The sequence below is a fragment of the Hyla sarda genome, chromosome 5 (genome assembly GCF_029499605.1).
Source record: "Hyla sarda isolate aHylSar1 chromosome 5, aHylSar1.hap1, whole genome shotgun sequence".
Taxonomy (NCBI): Eukaryota; Metazoa; Chordata; class Amphibia; order Anura; family Hylidae; genus Hyla; species Hyla sarda.
In genome coordinates, this window is record NC_079193.1 from 297,737,699 (window position 1) to 297,753,875 (window position 16,177).

At 40.8% G+C, this 16,177-nt stretch overlaps 1 protein-coding gene across 1 annotated transcript in view; it reads left to right on the forward strand.

Moving 5' to 3' along the window:
• The window catches only part of NKAIN3 (sodium/potassium transporting ATPase interacting 3), a 684,322-nt gene that overhangs the window by 381,531 nt on the left and 286,614 nt on the right, over positions 1–16,177 (forward strand). The window lies entirely within an intron of this gene.

Genomic DNA, 16,177 nt, shown 5'->3' on the forward strand with positions numbered 1-16,177 from the left:
TTACAATGGCCTCAGGTTACAATATTTTCTACATACAGTGGTCTTTTCTGGACCATTGTAACTTGAAACCAAACTCAACATACAATTCTACAGACAGTCCAGATCTACAAAATGTGTCAATCGCTGGAAGAACTAACCAATCAGAATGGGCATTTCACTGGTAAACCCCTGTTGCACTGACTGGCTGTCTGGTACTGGGATACTACGGTTTTAGGTCCGGTCACAAAACCGAATACGGGGCGGAAATTAGCTCACCGGAGTCATTGATTGATTACGGTTGGCTCATTAAAGTGAATGTATTTCAGAGCCGGTCCAGCTGGTGTACGGGAGCATCCAGTTTTCCCCACCCCCAACCGGATCCGGCAACGGTAGGCTGCAATCGTGGTGTGAATGCAGCCTAACTTGACCAACCACTGTATCTAACAATTCGGCACTAGTATTGATGCTACTTATTGTGATAATAATTGTGTTTTTGCCACCAATCATCATCTTGCTTTTTTCCCTCTGTTGCCTAATATAAGCCATGAATAGTAATAACAAAAGTGACATCTGTGCCTTGTAACAATGTACTTTTAATTGATACATGAGTTCATAGCCACAATGTGATTTTCATACATTTGAAATTTGCTGCTAAAGTTTTGTGCCGATACCAGGAGTCAAAGCAACTTTTTAGAAAGTATTTTGTTCAATGACAGTCGCCAGCAGAAGTTATGAACACCCTTTAATGCCATCTGTTAAATGGGAACATCAGATGTTTCCCTACCATTCTGTGACTACATGATTAACATCTGGATGGCAAGGGATTTGAGGCTGTGGAATTGTGCAGACAAAGTGGCATATACTTCACTTCTGATCTGTCCTTTATTATACACCGTTGTCTCGCATATCATGTTCCCTGTTTACAACATTATATACTGCTTAAATCTCACTTGGTAGTTTTATGCTTTCGGTCTGCCCTAGAAAGCAATAAGCAGAATGTAATATTTTGCATGACTATGTGCCAGCACCATGTAACTTTAATATGTCACCTTGAGCACTCTGGCATAAGGCCCATGCCACACGACGACTGCCAAGCATCTGTGCACAGCTTAGTGCCCACGTTGTAGTGCTGTCGGTCAGCTGCAGCTGTCTGTAAATTATCCATTGTATCACAGCCAGGACAACAATCGACATGGAGGTCCCCAAGCTGCACAGCAGCGCCTCAAGTCTGGGCATTTTCATGACAAAACTTTCACTTAAAATAAACATATTTAATTATGTTATTTATATTGTCATTTGTAAAAGCATTGGTCCAGTTTGATAGAATGTATCAATGTTGGCAATCCTCTGATAGCAAATCAAATCCCATTCCTGTCCTCACTTCAGGCTGCCAGATCCTATCTACACTGATACATAGTAGCTGCAGGTCGAAGGTCAAAATTGTGTTAGGTCTATATGGGCTTTTTCCAGGGTTTAGAACAGGAATTTTTCTATCCACTGATAGCAAGCAAAAGTGTAAGAAATTGTGAGGAACTGAAACCCAAAGGGAACATTTACTATGTGCGTAGTTTTCGTACGCAGCATGTATGTAAAGCTCCACCCATATTCAGTTTCCCGGCTTTGAGTTGGTGTAGGTTTTTGTGACTTTTGGTGTTTGTTTATTTTTTTTTTTTTATAAATCCCTTTTAGCAATATTTGGGTAACTCAAATGATTGTACATTGGAAAAAGAATGATATTTGTTTATTTGTGGATCCCCACAAAGTACTGGCTACATTTACTTTGTATATATCTGTGCTCTTTTATCCCATGGTGTCCAGTTATAATATTGTGCATTATGCTTCTAATACCTATGTGTGCCGCTTTGTCCTGTTTTCATGCATGATACCCACATGGGACCCACACCCATACATGTCATAAGTCACATGGTCTCCAGGGGGCATGGCTATGCTGCAGTGAGTGGGTGAATAGCATTGCTTCAGTAACTCTCTTCCACCCTGCTATCCATCCACCCACTGGAGACCATGGGGGAAATTTATCAAACCCTGTTCAGAGGAAAACAGGGTTTGATAAAACCAATTAACTTGCTTCTTTCATTTTTAACAAGGCCTCTGCAAAATAAAAAAGAAGAAATCTGATTGGTTGCTATGGGCAACTTTTCCTTTGCACATGTTTTGGTAAATTTCCCCCAATATGACTTTTGACATCTTGTCTATGGCCACATAGAATGCTCGGAAAAGTCAGAGACAACAGAATAGTAAAAAGTCTTGCTCTAGAGCACTTTCGGGTGTGAGTCTCTTGCATGGAAACTAGACAAAGTGTACACAAAGGTGATAGAAGCAAATTACACAGTATTGTAACTTTATACATACTCGAGGGTCTATTCACATGTACAGGATCCTGCACAGATTTGATCCGCAGATTTGATGCGCAGGATTCCAAGCTGTGATCAGTCATTCCGTTTACATTGAAATCTGCAGTAGAAAATCTTGCGCATCAAATCTGTGCAGAATACTGTACGTGTGAATAGACCATGAAGGTGTATTTACACATACAGTATCCTTCGCATATTTGATGCGCAGGATTTGAAGTTACAGATTTGAAGGTGTGTTCAGTCATTGAAATCTGCAGCATAAAATCTGCATCTTTAAATCCCGCTCATCAAATATGCGGAGGATACTGTACAGTGAATACCACCTTATGGTCTACTCACACGTACAGTATTCTACGCAGATTTGATGCGCAGGATTTTCAGCTGCAAATTTCAATGTAAACTGAACACAGCTTGAAATTCTGAGCATCAAATCTGCACAGAATACTGTACGTGTGAATAGACCCTTAGGGTGTATTCACGCAGGAGCACATCCGCAGCGTATTTGATGCCATGGATGCGCTACCAGCTACTGCTGCTTCCGTAGCTCTGTGTGTGTCCGCTTGTGACTGTGGATTTCCTGCGGGCAGTCACGAGCGGACACACACAGAGCAGGGAGGTCGCTCTGCCGTGACTCTGTGCTGGCAGCACATCTGTGGATGCACTCCAGTGTGAATACACCCTGAAAGCGTTAATGTCATTTAAAGTGTCCCTGTCTTTAATAGAAAATAAAAACTGTTACAGAGACATACCACAAGGTTTCAATCCATTTGTGTCTGGGTGTTCAGACCCTGATCATTGGAATAAGCTGGAAGAAGCGTGCAGTTATTAGTGTTGAGCGGCATAGGCCATATTCGAATTCGCGAATATTCGCGATTATATGGACGAATATTCGTCATATATTCGCGAATATTCGCATATTCGTAATATTCACGTTTTATTTTCGCATAAGCGAAAATGCGCGAATGCGAAAATTAACATATGCAAAAATTAACATATACAAAGTTAGTATAAGCGAAAAATCGCATATGCGAAAATTCGCATATACAAAGTTTCGCATATGCGAAAAATCGCACAGTAGTATTAGAGTCTTCTTTACACCACACAAGCTGGAAGCAGAGAGGGATGATCACTGTGATGTGTACTGTGAAAAAAAAATTACAAAAAAAATAAAAAATTACAAAAAAAATTAAACGAATATTCGCAATTATGAATGTATAGTGCTATATTCGCGAATATTCGCGAATTCGCGAATATGCGATATTCGCGAATAAAATTCGCATTGCGAATATTCGCGAGCAACACTAGCGATTATGTGCTTCACTCCCCTGCTTACTGTGACTTAGGGAGTGAAGCACACAACCATTTGCTTCTTCCTGCTCATTCTAATGATTGGCTGGGTGGAATTAGCACTGAGACCCTATCAAACATTTTTCCAAGGACAGGGACACTTTAAGCACCCATCCATGCCTCTTCTCAGACATTCCCATATCTGTGTGGATTGGTTTTGTGTTTGGATTTTATCTTCTATTTGTATTTCTATATACATTTTTATAGATCATTACATTCAAGTGATTTATTTTATTTTATCCTTTATCTTTTGGTCCTTGATGCATTTGGTCCTTTGGCAGTGTTTAGAGTTTGTTTGCACTTGTCTATGGGCATTTCTGTTGGATGCCTGTGCCAGATATACAGTACTTAGCTGTGTAAAAGACCTGCTGTAAATTTGCAACTGATCTAAATGTTTGCATTGCAGATGGGGCACGCTGCCGCGGCTTGAAGAATTGGCAGCTTGGCCTCAAAACTATTTGGTATTTTCCAGCATGTGAATTCTCAAGTGAGGAATCAGCAGCGAGACTCTGTAATACATACGCCATGTGTGCCTGCAGCCTCCATAAGACCAATCATTTTATATTTATTTTAAGAGAGGTCTAGTGTAAGAAATCTGAAAAAAATCCTATAAAAATTTGACAGTATCTGGTACTGGTTATATTTAAGTAAAGACTATATTTTAGGTAGAACAATAGGTCAGAATACAAATAATATGGCTGTATTACCAGTTTACACATGGCTGCACACTCGTTCCTGTGTCTGCAATGACCCTTTTATGAAAAGCAGACCAAAATGCTGAGGCAGCATCATTTTAATGTTTGCTTTCCTTTAGTAACTGCATTTTATTTGAAAGGTGTTTGTAACAATTTGTCTTCTTTTAAATTTTTTTTTTTTTTTTTTACTGCGCTCGTTTCTATTAAGATGATTAAAAAAAAGGCCTGTAAAATGAAGGGCCCTTCAGAGCAGACATTTATATCTTTTTATGGGTCTGTGTTTACCATGTGGTTTAGTAGAGATTTACCCTATATAATACTTTGTTATTTGTTTTATGTGTGGGTATGAAACCATCAGTGATATAAAGTAGTTAGCATTTTTAAATTATGATACTAAGGGTATGTTCACACTACAAAATGTCCATGCGCAATTCCGCATGAATATTCCACATGGACATTCCACAGCAGCCCCCAGCAGTCCCATTGATTTCAAAGGGATTCTGCTGCTCTGTTCATATAGCAGAATTTCTGCGCCAGATGTTTCTGACGCAGAAATTCAGATTCCGGCAACGGAAGAAAAATATTCATGTCTATCCTTTCTTCCAAGTCTACACGGAAATTCATTGCCATCTATGAGATGGCTCATTTCCGAGCGGTCCTAGGGCCGACATGTTCTGCCGGCGCTCCACTGTCCGTGCAATGTCCGCACGGAAATTTTCAGGGCGAACATTTGTAGTGTCCCCAAAGTCAGAGTTCCTCTATACTGATTGGATGCTCTTAGTGGGATAACCCCTTGTCGCCTCTTCATTCTTTAATTTTGTGTGTATAGGACTGGCAGGTGTATGTGTATTAGGACTGGAAGGTCTGGGGGACCAATAAGCTTGAAGCCTGCCCCTTTAGATATAATGGCGCTGTTACCCAATGATCGCTCTTTCCCTTGGGATATGACAGCGAGCGGAGCTCTGTGTATACCTGCAAGACAAATCTAGGCCTGAAGCCTGCTAAGGCTGGGTTCACACTACGTTTTCTCCCATACGGGAGCGCATACGGCAGGGGGGAGCTAAAACCTCGTGCTCCCGTATGCCTTTGTATGCGCTCCCGTATGTCATTCATTTCAATGAGCCGGCCGGAGTGAAACGTTTCGTCCGGTCGGCTCATTTTTGCGCCGTATGCGCTTTCACAACCGGACCTAAAACTGTGGTCAAACTCGGTTTGAGGTCCGGTTGTAAAAGCGCATACGGCGCAAAAATGAGCCGACCGGACCGAAGGTTTCACTCCGGCCGGCTCATTGAAATGAATGACATACGGGAGCGCATACGAAGGCATACAGGAGCGCGAGGTTTTAGCTCCCCCCTGCCGTATGCGCTCCCGTATGGGAGAAAACGTAGTGTGAACCCAGCCTTACTTCAGCCGAATACAAAACCGTGAGTTCAATCTAACTCAATCCTAATCCTACGTGACTGCTGGACCTAAACAATTCCCCTAAATCCAGTGGAACAGCGTAAAGCAAATCCTTCAAGCTTATTCCCTATAAGGTCCCAACCAAACCTGTGAGGAGCCTAAAAGTCCGGTCCTCTGTAAAGACTGTTACTACCTGCATGAAATCTGCAGTAAAGTTATCTTCAGTTTAGTAAAACCCCGGTTGTGGACAATCCTTTATTCCTGCCTATCGTTCCTGGGATGGGTGGCAGCAGGATATATATACAGATACGCAAACCTCCTGCGTTCTTCCGGGGTACGAACGGACCCTATCTACATAGGTTCATCCTCAGATTTAGAGACAGGAGAGGAATCAAGCAGAACAGGAGAGACAGAGGATGAAGAAAACTCCTGTTTGCATTCTCACAAACGTCTATTTAAACGCACAGCTAAAGTCATGGCTTGGTCAAGGGTGTCAGGAGAGAGATACGCTACTTGCATGTCCTTTTAAGGTGTCAGATAACCCTAGTTGACTCTCAGCATAAGCAGCACAGTCCGATCCAGCATACAAGAGACCCAATCCGGCAAATAAGGTGTCCACTGTGGAAAATTACGGAGCATCTGGACCAAGGGAAAATACCCATTCATGGGGACCCCCTTGCAAAAGAGACATAATAATGCCCACTCTCTTGGCCTCAGTACCAGATGTGTAAGGCCTTAAACTAAAGTACAATTTGCAACTCTCACAAAAGGTTTTGAACATTTTGTGGTTACCAGAAAATCAGTCAGGGAGACTAACTTGTGGCTACACAGGAGCTGAAGAAGGAACAGATGATACCTGAGTTCGGGCAGACTCCAGCTCCTGAATTCTGGCTAGCAAGCTCTGAACTAACAGCTCCTGATCCTCTAAGTCAAGGTCTGGACTAATGCTGACTGAGACTGAGAATACTCATATTGCTAAAGTTTTTCATCTGAATCATGGACAAGCTGAGGAAAGCCCTGCATTTGCTCCTCCAAAGTAGACATTGCTTCCCTAATGCAGGAACAAGGCAAATGCAGGTATATAGGCCTGCTAAAATGTCATGTCTGGGCAGGGAAAGAGTGCAGCCCTTAACACAGCCTCTGTCCCTGCCTACTTACATACCCGCCCAAGGCAGTGGGTCCGTAAACACGCTGCCGGTCCCTTCCTATATAAGTGATAGCCGTACAGTCAACACAATAAACTGCAATAATACAGACACAGGTCAGGGTACAGTAGGGAGCATACAGACTAACAGAAGCGAAGCAAACACACAATAAGTCAAAGTCCACTATCCTCGTCAAAACCAGGAGTTGTCAAATATCAGAGAAGAGTCCGAGAGTTGAGCCAAAGGGTTAAAATGCCTGATATCACAGATACAGTATAAAGCTAGCTAGGAGTAAACAGAGCTCTTTAGCAGGCAAGAATTGGGAGTAGGCTGCCAGCTTAAATAGGCCCAGACCAGGGGTTCACATCAAGGTCAGCTGACCAGTCTCAGCAGACAGGTGTAACCATAGCAACAAGACCAAACAAAAGCTCTCAGTGCAAATTAACCCTTCAAACGCTTACAATTTATTTTTCTTCACTGTAGATTGGACTTCTGAACTTCTCAAGTCAACAGAGTAGCGTAGATTACAGAATACCCAGTGTTATCATTTTTTTTTTTTTAAAGAAATCAATATTATTAATTATTTGGAGTGTTTCTGCTTGATATGGTCATTTTGCTCTAATAATGTTGTCAATAGATCCTCTAAGTAATTACAGTTTCACATAATAATAAATCAGTACAGTAATACAGGCACATTGCTGCATCCATATTACATCTACATGTCACATTATGTCACATGATACGTTTAGATACTTTTCTTGCTATCTATAACTATTCTTTTTTGAGTGAGAAGAGCATTTTTTTCCTTATCAAGTAGCTACTGTATAATCTTGTAAGTATAAACCTATTGTGTATGCCATGCCTTCATTCTGTGTATATTACAAGGGATCTAAAGTATGTCATATTAGAAGTAGTGAGCTGAAACTATTGTTGCTTCTTTGGACATATCACTTCTGGTTTTCTGCCAAAGCGCTCATGTAGAAGTTTCTCAAATATAAGTGGACATGAGTGGCTGTAATAAGAACCAATGAACCTAGTGACAGATGCATTTTTTTGGGTAGCTCACTAGCTTTTTGCTTTCAAAGAGAATGCTTATAATTTTCATGTGACTGAACTGAGACAATGAGGATCATGCAAAAACCAAATAGCCTTTTTTCATATCCAATTATGTCTGCTCATGTTATCAATGGTAGAAATGAGCAAATCTAATTGGATAAAGTGGAATTCGTTCCAAATTGCATGAAAAATTTTATTTGGACCAAATCAGAACTTCGACTCGATTCGAAATAACAAATTTCTTCATTAGTGACACCCGCTGCGATCATCCTGTATAATGTATGGATGTTAGCGGCTTTCTCCTGCGCTCGCATCTTTGCAATAGATAGGATGATTGTAGCAGGTGTCAGGAGTAACACCCGGGGCGATCTGTCTATACTACCTAAAAAATGTAAAAAATAGAGAAAAAAGTGAAACACACACACACATTACTAAAAAAAAATAAAAAATGTATTATAAAAAAGATGTTATTTTTACATTTAAACTGACCCTGTCTACATTTTTACTATTGCCGGCTACATTTTTAGGTCCCTGCCAACCCACATAAATTGATCCCTGTTTAAATATTAACATTAAAGGGGTATTCCGGGCAAAAACATTTTATCCCCTATCCAAAGGATAGGGGATAAGAGGTCTGATTGCGGGGGGCCTGCCGCTGGGACCTGAGTTAGACATGAATGGAGGGGGCGTGGCATAATGTCACATCCCCAGTCCCGGAAACCCAGAGGTTTCCGAAACTGAAGAAGCATAGAATGCGGGTGCTGCAGGGAGATCCCTGGGGGTCCCAGCGGCAGGCCCCCCACGATCAGACATCTTATCCCCTATCCTTTGGATAGGGGATAAAATGTTTTTGCCCGGAATACCCCTTTAACAATTTTATCTTTTTTGTCTTTCAATTTTCAGGAGCGGGCAGGGACCAGAAAATTCAGCGCTCAATATTAAATATGAATGAGGAGTGCATTTCATAATATTTTTTCTAGTTTTTGTTAAAAATAATAATTTTTTTTAATTTTCACTTTACTTTTTTAGCCCCATTTATTAATTTTTTTCAGGCATTTAGATGTGCTGCGATGAAAAATTGTGGGGGCAGAGACAAGCCGAGGACAGGGACATCAGTAATATGTATAATACAGTAGGCAAAAAAAAGGCTGAGTTCCCTAATTTACCAAAAATCCATAAATTTACAGAGGTCTTCTATCAGAAATCAAAGATACTTCAAATTGTATTTTGCAGAGGCAGATGGCCTGGACAATAATGTATGCATGTATTTAATGTAATTGTGAAGGACGATGTCATTGTAATGATACAGTATGAGCTGGTTTTAAATGACAAATTACTGCAAAAATCTTCTTGTAATGTCAATGTCTCTGTATATGCAGGAAGATATGGATGGGCGCTTTAATTTCAGTAGGATGGAAAGGACGTTTTTGTTGCTGTAAACTGTAGAAGGGAATATGTAACCATGGATGTCGATGTGGGATTACCTTTTTATATACGTGAAAAATCTGCTATTTTTATGTAGGGGATGATGGGAGTTGTAATTCTTGAATTCCAGTTGTCCCCGCTTGCAATCACAGTAGTTGCAGTGGGGACTGGCAGGGAGTCACTGGGACCGTATGAATGGAAGAAAGTTTTGAAATATACAGTAGCTGCTCTAATTGGAGCAAATTAAGGTTAATTGAATATTGAGACCACAGCCAATTAAGTTCAAATAGGTAATAGAACATCAAAGGAATGTGGGTCAAGTGGTTTGACCTTAATTGGCTGTGGTTTCATTGTTTAATTAGGGTCTTTCCCTCCTATTTCCTTTTCTTCATTCATCTGCCTGCTGTGTGATAAAAAAAAAAATATATATATATATATATATATATATATATATATATATATATATATATGACAAATACATATATATATATATATATATATATATATATAATCGAATGTAAAAGTTTGCATCTACACACATCTACAGTATATATTATTACATATTATCCATCTGGTACATATATATATATATATATATATATATATATATATATATATACAATAAGATAGGAAAGCAGCACTCCGAGTAGAACGAAATGTAGATAGTGGGTGCACACAGCCAGAGTCCCAGGTCACGGGAATCACAACTTGGATATAGAGAAAGAGGACTGTAGCACTCCTAAATGGTGAAAAAGCAGTGGCGTTTATTCCAGCTCATGAGGCTAGATGAACAAACGACAATTCCTCATTAAGCCCATGAGGTGGAAAAATTACAAATTTTATATCCATCTACTTCATGTTGGAGAAGGAGTCTGCTCAAATCTTCACTGTGGTGAGGCCTGGATGTCTTTAACTCTCACAAACATAAGTTAACTCTAGTCACCCGGATGGTGAGTGTTCATATGATTCGCAACCAGACTTTCCCTTTTATTCCTAATCTCTCCAAAGTGCTTTAACATCCTTTACCTAAACTCCCAGATTGTCTTCCACACATATTTTTTTGCACTAGAACATGTGGCTATATAAATTATGCCCCTGGTGCTGAAATTGATGAAGTTCATTAACCAATATTATTGGTCAGTGTCCAAATCCTCCAGGAAGTTAGCCATCGTGATGTTACTATAGGTCCTGCAATGTCCGCAATGAAAACAGTCAAGAACAGGGGTTCTATTCAACCATGTCAATTGTGTAGAAGGTTTTGGTGTAAGATGACTGTATGTTAGCACATTCTACAAACTATGACTGAAAGTGTTGGCAGGGGAACCTCTAATGACATCAGACAAGCTGGGATGCAAAAAAGATGTTCCCCTGACTTCCCCCAATGTAAATTTGTATTCAGGTTAAAAGACACAGTCATCCCTTTGTTTGGATCAAGGCCTTAAAGGAGTACTCCGCCCTTAGACATCTTATCCCCTATTTAAAGCATAGGGGATATGATGTCTGATTGCGTAGGTCCTGCCGCTGAGCCCTGGCGATCTCTGTGCAGCACCCAGCATTAGTTTCGGATGCTGGGTGCTGGCAGCTGGGGGTCACAGCCACACCTCTTGTGATGTCATGCCACACACCCTCAATGCAAGTCTATGGGAGGGGGTGCATCACGCCCCCTCCCATAGACTTGCATTGAGGGGGCATGGTGAGACGTCACAAGGGGCCTTGCCATCCATACCAAGCATTTGGAGCAAAATGTTTAGAACGCTGGGACAGCGGTGTACCCCCTTAAGTCTTGCGATTGCTGGATAAGGTATTTTATTTTCTGAACAATTCCTTCGGAGAAGGAGATACTGCCCCATCTGGACCCCCCTTTCAGGGGGCCCAGGTGGCAGCTCTCCCATCTCAGGAGGCTTTTTGTGGAGGTTTCCTTCCTGCACACTAGCCTTCTGGCCTCCTGAACCATCTTTTGGGATGAACACATCTGGAAATTCTAGACCCTCCATATGAGTTTTTGTTGTAAAGAAAATGCCAATTTCATTTCTATTTAGAGACTCAATGAATCTATGACTTATTATCGGTAGATAAATTGATTGTGAGTCTGTAGATGAAGACTTCTGGAGGAAAGATAGTAGGACATGGCACGTATACCCATGAAATGGGGTATGGTGGAATAAATTGCCTCCACGTCAATGAAAGCCAGTATAGTATCCTTCTCAACTGACAAGCCCTTCAGTTTGGTATAAAGATCTAATGTCTTTTGGGTAAAGAGGGCAATGAAAGCGGTGTGCACATAGAAAGTGTTGTGCACATTTGCACTTACGTAGTATTCAGCCCTTATACTCCAGTTAGTGAGGATCGGTGTACTTTGGAATTTCTGCACCTCACATTGTCCACGTCAGTATAGCGGCACAATTATCCTTGCTGCAGGTTTTCATTGTGCCAAGACATTAGGAGCATTTATTGTCTGTGTAGCATATACCCCATGATAGCTTTTTTTTTTTTTTTAAATAGCACTCTTTATTCCGCTAAAGACGTCCCCATGCTATTATATACCTTACATGTGGATACTGGTATTTTTGGTATTTTTGCTGGTATTTTATCAAGACCCAGAATTTGGACCATATTTTGTACTTGGATATTGTTTTCTTCCCTTTTCTTGGTTTTGCTCCTGGTGGTAAGGGAATTGGTATTTAAAGGGGTACTCCACCCCTAGACATCCTATCCTCTATCCAAAGGATAGGGATAAGATGTCTGATCACGAGGGTCCTGCCGCTGGGGACCCCGGCGATCTCGGCTATGGCACCCCAGACATCTGGTGCACGGAGCGAACTTCGGATGACTGGTGATGCGGGGGAGGAGGCTCGTGACGTCACAGTCACGCCTCACTTGTGACATCATGGCAGCACCTCCTCAATACAAGTCTATGGGAGGGGGCGTAGACTTGTATTGGGGGGCGTGGCCATGACATCACGGGCTGAGAGCGACTGTGACGTCACGAGCCTGCTCTAAACAACCGCCGAGTGCAGCAGGGGGATCGCGGTGGTCCCAGCGGTGGCACCACAGCGATCAGACATCTTATCCCCTATCCTTTGGATAGGGGATAAGATATCTAGGGGCAGAATACCCCTTTAAGAACAGTAAATGTATGGCCCAATAAGTGATGGTCAGAGCTCAGCTTCCCCTACATCTGCACAGTGACCTCTACGCAGGCAACAGATCAAGGCTAAAAATCTATCCCAGAGAAGTAAATAGGGTCTGCTCTAGTCTATTGTGCCTATGTATATGGAACTTGCTGTAAAGCATATATCTAAATGCTGTTAAAAACAGCTCTGGCAAGATGGCTACCCCAATAATAATTTTATAAAAATTACAATCAGAAAATAGAAACAGATTACAAAAAAAGAACATTTCAGTATTTGCCTCTAATCAGTAAAAATCCTAGATGACACATTCACTAAAAATGACAAAAAATATTTTATAATATGGCAAACTTCAGCCACAGTGGATTTTAAAGACATAATTGCTAACTAATGGTACTAACAGCTACCGAGCAAAGAAATTATTATGATATTTTTTTTTCTGAATGTAAAATGTGTCCCTTCCTGTATTTCTCACATACTGATAGAAATGGGCAGGGTGACATTGCTGTGTATGCGGCACATAATTGCTATTCATGAGTTTAGTTCCTTCTTTGAAAACATGTTTTTGATAAGAGATGCAGAGTTTTCCTTTTGACTGATTAAGCAGCTCATTATAGGCAAAGCCGCGAGACTGAGCAAATGATACATTAGCGTTAGAGAGCGTAATTAACATTTACATTGTCCCTATATTATGGCGTGCTGACTTTCATGCTGCTGACTAATGCTATATTTTCATTTTACAAACTCTCTGGGGAATAGAGAGGTTTGAGGGGCCACATCTCAAATGGATGGGAAAAAAAGACATTATTTTTCATTATATTACTTATCTGTGCGAAACTGAAGGGACGAGCATTTTTTTTTACAAGATACTGCAAAATGCTGCTTTTTTAATAGAGTAGTTTAAAGGGCTACTCCGCTGTAAACATCTTATCCCCTATAAGGATATCCGCACATCCCTCTATGTGCTTGCCAGAGGTAGCCTGACTGCCATTAGGTATTGGGATGAGATCCTCAGACCCCTTGTGAGACCATATGCTGGTGCGGTTGGCCCTGGGTTCCTACTAATACAAGACAATGCTAGACCTCATGTGGCTGGAGTGTGTCAGCAGGTCCTGCAAGAGGAAGGCATTGATGCTATGGACTGGCCCGCCCGTTCCCCAGACCTGAATCCGATTGAGCACATCTGGGACATCATGTCTTACTCCATCCACCAACGCCACGTTGCACCACAGACTGTCCAGGAGTTGGCGGATGCTTTAGTCCAGGTCTAGGAGGACATCCCTCAGGAGACCATCCGCCAACTCATCAGGAGCATGCCCTGGCATTGTAGGGAGGTCATACGGGCACATGGAGACCACACACACTACTGAGCCTCATTTTGACTGGATCAGCCTGTAGTGTGGTTTTCCACTTTGATTTTGAGTGTGACTCCATATCCAGACCTCCATGGGTTGAATAATTTGATTTCCATTGATAATTTTTGTGTGATTTTGTTGTCAGCACATTCAACTATGTAAAGACGAAAGTATTTCATACAATTAGTTAATTCATTCAGATCAAGAATGTGTTATCTTAGTGTTCCCTTTATTTTTTGAGCAGTGTATTTAACTTTTAGCCTCTCCTTGTCTTTGGTCTCTGCTGGGACTCAGGATCTGCTGTATGGGAGAAAAAAACACTAAGGGTACGTTCACACGCACGCAGATTTGATGCACATGATATTCTGCTTTAGATTTCAATGTAAACTAAATGACTGAGCACAGCTTATAATCTGCAGTTACAAATCCTGTGCATCAAATCTGCGCAGGATCCTGTATGTGTGAACGTACCCTTACAGCAAGTTCAGACTACATTGTTGTCTGTGAGAGGCATTTTTCTGACTATAGACTACAATAGTATTATTCTCCACAGGCAGAGCATGCTGGTGTTTACAAATTTAGTCCTACTTCCTAGTACATTAGAGGTGAATAAAGAATAAACAATGAAATGGTGCAAAATAAAATGACAATAGAACACTATTACATTGTAAAAAATAAAACAAAAACTGTAAATAAAAGACAGATATGGTATCCCAGTAACTGTAACAACTCATATTACTCACTGATCACATTATTGTGCCATTTAGTTATTGTTGTAATTAAATATGAAGTTATTGTTTTTCATCTGCATTTAACACATAAAAGATAATATATATTAACCCCTTAACGACGAAGGACGTATATTTACGTCCTGCACCGGCTCCCGCCATATGCCGCGTCATATGGGGTCGGTCCCAGCGGCCATCAACGGCCAGGACCCACGGCTAATACAGGACATCACCGATCGCGGTGATGCCCTGTATTAACCCTTCAGACGCGGCGATCAAAGCTGATCACCACGTCTGAACCGAAAGTGAAACTATCCCGGCGACTCAGTCGGGCTGTTCGGGACCGCCGCGGTGAAATTGCGGTGTCCCGAACAGCTTACAGGACACCGGGAGGGCCCTTACCTGCCTCCTCGGTGTCCGATCTTGGAATGACTGCTCCGTGCCTGAGATCCAGGCAGGAGCAGTCTAGCGCCGATAACACTGATCACAGGCGTGTTAATACATGCCAGTGATCTGTGTAAAAGATCAGTGTGTGCAGTGTTATAGGTCCCTATGGGAGCTATAACATTTAAAAAAAAAAGTTAAAAAAAGCGTTAATAAAGATCATTTAACCCCTTCCCTAATAAAAGTTTGAATCACCCCACTTTTCCCATTAAAAAAATAAAACAGTGTAAATAAAAATAAACATATGTGGTATCGCCTTGTGTGTAAATGTCCAAACTATAAAAATATATCATTAATTAAACCGCACGGTCAATGATGTACACGTAAAAAAATTAAAAAGTCCAAAAAAGCTTATTTTTGGTCACTTTCTATACCATTAAAAAATGAATAAAAAGTGATCAAAAAGTCAGATCAAAACAAAAATTATACCGATAAAAACTTCAGATAACGGCGCAAAAATATTGTGGAAAAATAATAAGTTATAGGGGTCAGAAGATGACATTTTTAAACGTATACATTTCCGTCTTGTAGTTATGTTTTTTTTCCAGAAGTACGACAAAATCAAACCTATATAAGTAGGGTATCATTTTAACCGTATGGACCTACAAAATAAAGATAAGGTGTCATTTTTACCGAAATATGAACTGTGTAGAAACGGAAGCCCCCAAAAATTACAAAATGGCGTTTTTTCTTTGATTTTGTTTCACAATGATTTTTTTTCCGTTTCGCCGTGGATTTTTGGGTAAAATGTCTAATGTCACTGCAAAGTAGAATTGGTGACACAAAAAATAAGCCATAATATGGATTTTTAGGTGGAAAATTGAAAGGGTTATGATTTTTAAAAGGTAAGGAGGATAAAGCAAAAATGCAGAAACTGAAAAACCGTGTCCTTAAGGGGTTAAAGGGGTACATAAAAAACGCCTCAATTTTTTTAAAATCTACCTGTGCCAGTAAATTGAAAATATTTGTAAATTACTTCTATTAGAAAATCTTAATCCTTCCAGTACTTATCAGCTGCTGTTATGATCCACAGGAAGTTCTTTACTCTTTGCATTTCCTTTCTGCCTGACGACAGTGCTCTCTGTTGACACCACTGTCC